The following is an 8372-nucleotide window of genomic DNA, read 5'->3' on the forward strand; positions in this document are numbered from 1 at the left end:
ATGTATATTAATTTGTATAGTAATACATGATTTCACAATATGGTATGTAAACCTGATTTAATATTATTCACCTAATGTATTTTGTAAAAATTTCACCTACAAATCTTTCCTAAAATTTTATATTTTCATTTTTTATATTTTTCTAATTTATATTCAATTTTACCAAAACATGATATGGAAAGTACACAAACACGAAAGTACACAAAACCTTAATGTACTTACATTTAGTTAACAACGCAAGGTTAATGATGCCATTATTTTAAAAAGCGGGAGTAAAATGTGGCCACCAATTTGTTATTTTTAAACTTGGGCCAACATTTTGCTAATCTATAGAAACTTTAGCCACCTTTATGCTCTTTAGTCCCTAAATGATTGATGTTTGAATTTAGTATTGGGGTATACGTAACGCGAAAGTACACAACACAAATGAATTATTTTTCCCGTCTAGATGTAGGACAAGAATTAAACCAATAAGAATATAAATTTCATGATATAAACGCAAAATAAAACCCCGGGGCGTTCCAACTGCATAATAACAACTAGATGTCAATCATAGAAGAGTATAGTTTATTAGGATTTCAATTATTCAACCCAAATGTTTCAATAATATTACTTACATACACATATACCATAATATGTTTGAGATATTTAAATGGCAAGGGTTATGGTTCAACTGTTAGGAAAATATAAAAAACTTAACAAATTAGTTATGCTTTAATACTATCAATATTTAAAACATAACAAATATATTTATACACATAATAAATAATATAAATAAAAAATAAACATTAATAAATAAAAGAAGGTGAATTGCTACGTAGCATTCAAACTGAAAATTAATATGCAAAGATTAAAGAAAGAAATATGAATAAATTGACTTATGTTCTGCAAGTAAAATCTTACATAAAAATATTGCAAAAATTATTATTTTGAGAATCATGTTATGCAAAGATCATTATTTAATTTAAAATCTTGAATATCATATATGTACCGCATGTAGAGATGCACAAAAGGCCCACCGGGCCGGGCCTTGACCGGGTCTTAAAAAGCCCGGACTTTGACCGGGCCGGGCTTTTCGGGCTTCGACTTTGACCGGGCCGGGCCGGACTGGGCTTTTCGGAAATTTCAAAGCCCGTTTGGGCCCTCGAGGCGGGCCTAACCGGGCTTTTTTTCGGTCCGCATCGGATCGGGCCGGGCTTTTTTCTAATTTAAATCGGATCTAGTATTATTAGAAATTCCGAAGAATACATTTGTTCGCAACTGGATCATCGTAAAAATATATTAGTTTACATGGAATATTTTAGGAAAACATTACTTCGTTGAAAACATTTAAGTTCGGCAAAAAATAAACATGTTTATATGATATATTTTATGATTGTTATGATAACAATGATATCCAAATATATATAGTGTACTTATTATATCTTCTTTCATTATTTATGCAACGAAATATATAAATAATATTATTAATCACAAATATATAAATATATATGTGTTTAAAGTATTATTTATATGTATAGTAAATGTGAATTTATAAATATATAAGAAAATATATTAGAATAATCAAATTATAACCGGGCTTTTTCGGGCTTTTAATCGGGCCGGGCCGGGCTGAAGCCCGGGCTTTTAACCGGGCCGGGCCGGGCCTTGCCTAAAAATATAGGGCCCGTCGAGGCCCGAAGCCCGGGCCGGGACCGGGCCGAGCTTTGACCAAGCCGGGCTTGACCGGGCTTTGACCGGATCGGGCCGGGCCAGATTTTCGGGCCCGGACTTTTTGTGCATCTCTAACCGCATGTATAACATTGCAAAATGTTTAACCTACGAAACATGTTTAGTTTACAAAACATTTGTTCAGTTTGCAGAACATACATATTTTACTTATTAAACTTAAAAGATCTTCAACAATTTTAATGAATTAGTGATATTCGTAGAACATACTTTATAAAATAATATATTTTATAGTGTTTTGATTGTAGAAAAATGAGTGGTCTCTGATGTCTCCGATGAAATAGCAGTCTCCATAAAATTTTACTCAAAACGATACCTAATATTAATTTTTAAGATTTGTACAATGCTACTTTATTTTACATGTTAAATGTTGTATTAAATTAATTGATGATTTTTATTTTTAATATTTTTCTAATTTAATATTCAATTTTACTCCCGCTTTTTAAAATAGTGGCAACATTAACCTTGCGTCATTAACTAAATGTAAGTACATTAATGTTTTGTGTATTTTCGTGTCTGTGTACTTTCCATGTCATGTTTTGATAAAATTAAATTAATGTTGTACTAAATTAATTTTACATGTTAATGTTGTATTAAGTTAATTTCATACTGGGTTTTAAGACTTAAGTTCCAAACACGTTCATAGTTTTTCTACTCATGATGCAATATAAACACCTCCTTGAAACCTATTACAACATGTATATAGTGTAGGCAAATTGGGTTTTAAGACTTAAGTTTACTACCTGACCCAAAATTTAACATAAACATATTTTAAGTAACTCATTTAAAACTTATAACGGGTCTAACTCATTTACAAAACTAATAAAATTAAAACACATACAACTATTTAGTTTAAATACATCTCTAAGACCTACTATTATAAAACTTATTTAAACGGGATTAATTATGTTACAAATCCATTATCAACAAGGTTTATAACAAAATAAGAAAAAAAAAGATAAGAAAATATAAAATTAAAGTAAAAATATTAGAAGTAACATATGCACATGATATAAGCTAATACCATGACACTTAATTTGGATTTAATTTTTTTATAATAAATAAATTTTAAATATTAATTTACATATAAAAAATATGATAAAAATGAGAAAATCAAAATAAATTTTTATATATTAGAATTAATTTGAATTTAATATTTCTTATTAAGATTTAAACATATATTTTATATTTTTTTATTTGATATATAATTTTGTTAGTATTTAATAAAAGATAATACACTTAGAGCAAGTTCAACAATCGTTTAATTCACTCCTTACTAAAAATATATTAAATTGGCTTTTACTGGTCTAGGATATATACAATCCTTCCATATTCAATGTTTTATCATTAAAGGTGCATAATTTTGGTTAAAGTACAAGAGATAGAAAGATATTGGTTCTCATTTTCTATTATAAAATACTTGTTAATATCCTTAAAAATAAGCAAATGCTACTTATAAACAAGGACTGATTTTACTCTCCTTCCTTTCAATTTATTTAGGAGCATGAATAGCTAGTCATTGGGCTTGCTCTTAACAACTATTATGTAACTCCATTAATCATATGCATGACCTAGGTGATTGGGTAACATTATGTTCTAGTAATCCATAGTTTAATTTTCACAATTACACAATCAAATGGGAAGTAATTCGAGTGATTCTTAATGTACTACCCAGATGAGATCTAAAAGCACTTCAATGTCATGCACATGATACTTTCTTTAATAAGGAATTTAGTAATTTTAGACCTCACAAAGATCATAGTGCATCATGTTGAATGAACATTATAACTAGCATTATTTAAAACACGTGCAAAGCACGTGCCACATTTTATTTCATGTTTTTTTTAATATTTTTAATAATAGACCTTTTCTATATTAATCTGCTCCATATTTCTCGATTTTTTAAATGTTAGTTGTTAGTTCAAATAGCTTTACAATAATTATATAATTTTTTTGCTCAGACTCTATAATCCTAGTTTTATAATCTAATAAAGTTAAGTAATATATGGTCTTTATTAGTTAGCGAAATCCGCTTTTAATAATACTTCAACATCAAATTGAGTTTCAGTTTATTTGGTTTCACCCCGTTCTCGAATTTAGTTCCTTACAACTAAATGATAATATAAGATTTACTTTCCCTTCTTGGATTTCACACTAATCTCAAATTTGAATCTTTTTAGCTACATATTTAAACAACATTTATCATAAATATTTTTTTGATTTCATCTAATATCGAGTTCTATAATTTGTAAGTACATGATCTCGGGTTCGATTATCTCCAATTACATAATTAGATAATATTTATAGTTACATGAACTTTTCATATCAATCTAGTATACATATCTTGATTTATTTAAATGTTAGTAGTTGGTACCTGTTCAATTAGCTTTACGGTCCTAGGTATTTTTTAATTATATAAAATATGTGTTTAGTCTTAATGATGTTATATGTTGTAATATAATCTAGTTACGTAATATATCAATTTTGTTAAAAAGCAAATTCCACTTTGAATGATTTTTTAAGATCAAATTTGGTTTCACTTTTTTGATTTTGCAGGTTCGAATCCTTACAACTACATGACTAAACAAGATTTATTAATTAATTTTACTTCTTTTATAACACCCCACTCCCACATTGATAAAAATACGATTTTCATTCATTTTATAAGACAAAATATCGTACTAAGTGTGCCAACAAATCATAATTTTTGGGGATCTTTGGTATGCTTGTGGATTACCCAAGTTGGTTGTATTTAGGCCAGTAGGTTTCGACTAGTTTCAGACTCGGAATCGGAACTTGACCCATTTCTCGAATAGGGCTTGAAATTTATCCGGGTTATCACATCTTTGACTTCGTATTTGTTATTCCCAGTGGACTAACAATGAGATTTACAGAAGGGGGGTTGAATGTAAATCTCAAAACTTTTTCAAGTTTTGAGCAGTTTCTAAGGCTAAGTGTTTGAGTGATCAAATGTGTGTCAATTGCTTGAAGCTGATGCAGACAGATATATATTCAAACACAAATGTAATGAGCACAAAGAACTTATAAACTTTTCTTGTGGATTTGTTGTTCCACCAGAGATGTGTTATTTCAGAAAATCTGTGATTCAAGGAATTAAATCACAGCTGCTTCCTAGTACAAACTAGATGATTTTCTCTTTTGATATTTCTAAACAGCTCAGGAAAATTCATATCTAATTACTAGCTGCTACTTGGTTTATATATTACCAAGTTTACAAGTGAAGACAAACTATAAAATACAATTGAAAAGATTCTTCACATGTTTCTTCTTCATTTCTCTATCCAATGCAATCTAGGATAATCTGTAAATCTTTGAATACTTCCTTGTTTGCATCAGAATGGAAATGCTGCATTTTCCTGATTCCTCCTAGAGGCTTCCACATTCCAGAATATCTCTGTCAACCCATGTGCCTCTGTCAGCTTGTGAATTATCACTATCAACTGCTAATGAACTAAGCATCCGTTGAAGCTTTCATCCGTTGATGCCTTATCCGTTGAGGCTTTATCCGTTGAAGCTTTATCCGTTGATGCATTAGCAGTTGAAGTCTTTATCCGTTGAAGCACTTATCAGTTGATGGATATTATCCGTTGAAGCTTTAGGGACATCCGTTAAAGCTTTGTTTCTTATCCGTTGAAGGTCTTCAATATCAGTTGATACTTCTTCACTTATACAAAATTACAAGGCATGAAATATTTACAATTAGCCCTCCTATTTGTACATCCATTAGTAGTCAACATGACTGATTATTTCCTAACAACATCTAAGAATTACAGCTTGAAACCAGAGAGTGAAATGTGCTACAATACTAAACTTATTGCTAAGTACAGCTACTCCTTCAACGGATAGCCAAGATGGTCTTATCCGTTGAGGCTACAAACACTAGATTTCTACTTAAGTGTTTTGCTTAACTCATCATCAAACTAATACACATATTCCTAACAATCTCCCCCTATTTATGTCTACTAGAACTGTAGGCAGCTATTCCCCTTACTTCCTCCAGCTCATCCAGATAGAGTTCAATGTCTGAAAATTCTTTTATGTCACAGATGTGAACATAATCATCTTTAGAGGTTTGAGGTTTAGGCTTAGGCTTCTGTGTGAATTTGATTGAGGCTTTAGAGGGTGTTGATTTGATTCTTCTTTTCTGCTTCTTTGATGGTGGAGAAGAGGTTAGGAAGGTGGGCAATTTGATGGTGTCCCAATCAATTGGTTCCTCCTTGGGAATGATTGTTTCACCATGAATGTTCATGAAGGGGTCAGGTACAATTGGTTCAGGAATAGAGGGTAGCGGTTTGGATATTGATTGGGTTTCTTCAGTCTTATCTACCTTCTTTCTCTTTGCATTGACCTTCTTTCTTTTCCCTTTCTGCCATTCTTCCTTACTTTTTTCCTCCATCTCAGTACCAACCATGTCCCCCATAGCTTCATCTTCACCTTTGTCTTCAATTTCTTTCTGTTCTTCAGCCTGACTTGACTTTAGCTGTTTTTCAAGCTTTGCTTGTGCTCTGTTGTCAGCCTTTAGCTGTTTGGCTTCTTCCTTCAACCTTTTGGCTTCTTCCCTCTTGGCTATTGAGAATTTGGGATGTCCTTGCATCACACATATGCTCTTTCCCTCTCTGAAGATAATAGCCATGTTTCTCCTTACAGCCTCATCCATGGTCTTTGAGATATGCAATACTTCTACCTAAAAGCTTGTCCTCATCAGCTTTTGGAAGAGGAAAATCCACCTCTTTTAGAGGATTCTTTGTAGAGTCCTTATTGGATCTGTTGTTGGGCTTGAGAACCATAGGTTGCAGATCTTTGGAAGAAGTTTCTCCATCCTTATGCCTCCCTACTGGCTTGAGTTCCATAATAATTGATTCCACTTTTGTGCTATGCTTCACAGATTGTGATTGAGAAGTTGTAGAACTAAATATTAGTTGCATCTTTTCATCAATCTTCTTTCTTTGCTCTTTGACTTGCAATTCAGCTGCTGCTATCTGTATTAGATCAATTCCATCTAGCTTTCCTTTGACTTGAATAGGTGGAGAAGTTGTGATGACAGGAACTAGCACTTGAGAAATCTGAACTGTTGTAGATGGCTCTCCTTCCCCTTCCCTTTTATTCTCCCCCTTTTTATTATCATCAAGGGTAGGGGTTAAGCCTTGTGCTTGTGCCAGCTGCATGAGTAGATTTGTTTGAGTTTGTTGATTCTGAAGAATGGTGACCATAGAGTCTTCAATGATTTGAACCCTATCTTCCAATCTGGCCAGCCTCTTGTCAGCATCAGATGTTTTCCTCAGTCTCCCCAACAAATCTTGCATAGTACCATAGGGTATAAGTGAATCCAATTTCTCAGCATTGTAGGATTTCAGATCAGCAATGTCCAGCTTGAGCTCATCCACACTTAGATTTTGCTGGTAATGCTGCAACTGCAAGAGATGCAGAGATTCCAGATGAGCTTGAAGAATTGCCTTGGTACCAGCATCCTGAGTCTCCTGAAGGGCCTGCTGAATTGTCATGACTTGTCTGACCAAAGTGACACCAAACTCTCCTGGTGTTGATGGTTTTGCCCATGCCCATGCAGGAAGATCGGGAACAGAACTTGGGCCTGCTACTCCCCCTAAGTTCATGCTCTCATTCAAAGAATTAGAGTCATCATCATTAGAATTTACTCCAAATTCTTCAGATGGCTCACCAGCTTGAGAAGGCAGCCTGTTGACAATAGCTTTGTCGTTGAGAAGAGATTCTGAAGTGTGTACAATGTGTAGTGTCTGTTCTGCCTCCACATTGCCCTGTGCAGCCAATAATTGATAGGCTGAAACAGGGTGAGTAAAAATGTCAGCATCCAAGGAAATGTTATCAATGACAGCTTTGTAATTTTGCTGAAATTGTCTTTCCTTATCTGCATCATCCACTTTCATTAACTCACTAGCAATGGCTGGATCCACCCTTATAGCTTCTGTACCTGCCTTTCTCTTAATTTCTCTCTGTTCTTGCATCAGGGGCTCCCCCTGGCTCACACACACCCTCACACCCTCACCTTCACCTTCTAAGATGGCACTCCTCTCACTCACTTTTGCCATGCTGGAAGAAATAGCATGCATTTGGTGACTCTCAACCTCTCCTTTTGCCTGGGAGCAACCCAACCTCTCACTCAAAAGATCACTCCCTTCCCTCAAACCTAAAAGTGATTGTACAGTTGCCATGTCCTCTACAGTTGGAATTATTTCTGTTAAGTGTGTAGAGACCATCAACGGATAGGGAGTATCCGTTGAAGTAGAAACTGATGGTATCAACGGATAACTGCTGTTAAGCTTATCCGTTGAAGAACAACCACTTGTCAACGGATGAGAGATATCCGTTGAGGAAGGAAAAGATGTAGATATAGAAAGTGACATAATTGTAGAATCTGTGTGGATTGATTTTAAGTGAGGTAACACAGATTCTTCAACTACATCTGAAAGAATTGGCTGATGATCCAACAAATCATCTAAAAGATGATGATCATCAGGTTTTGAGTGGGGCTCCTCCCTGAGTTTTAATGAGGGAGAATCAGGAATTGATGTGAATATCATATCCCCATCCAGAGAGGGTGTTGGAGAGTTTGATGAATGGTGTATTTCTATATTGAGAGAATGGGG

This window comes from Apium graveolens, chromosome 3 (assembly GCF_009905375.1).
Source record: "Apium graveolens cultivar Ventura chromosome 3, ASM990537v1, whole genome shotgun sequence".
NCBI lineage: Eukaryota > Viridiplantae > Streptophyta > Magnoliopsida > Apiales > Apiaceae > Apium > Apium graveolens.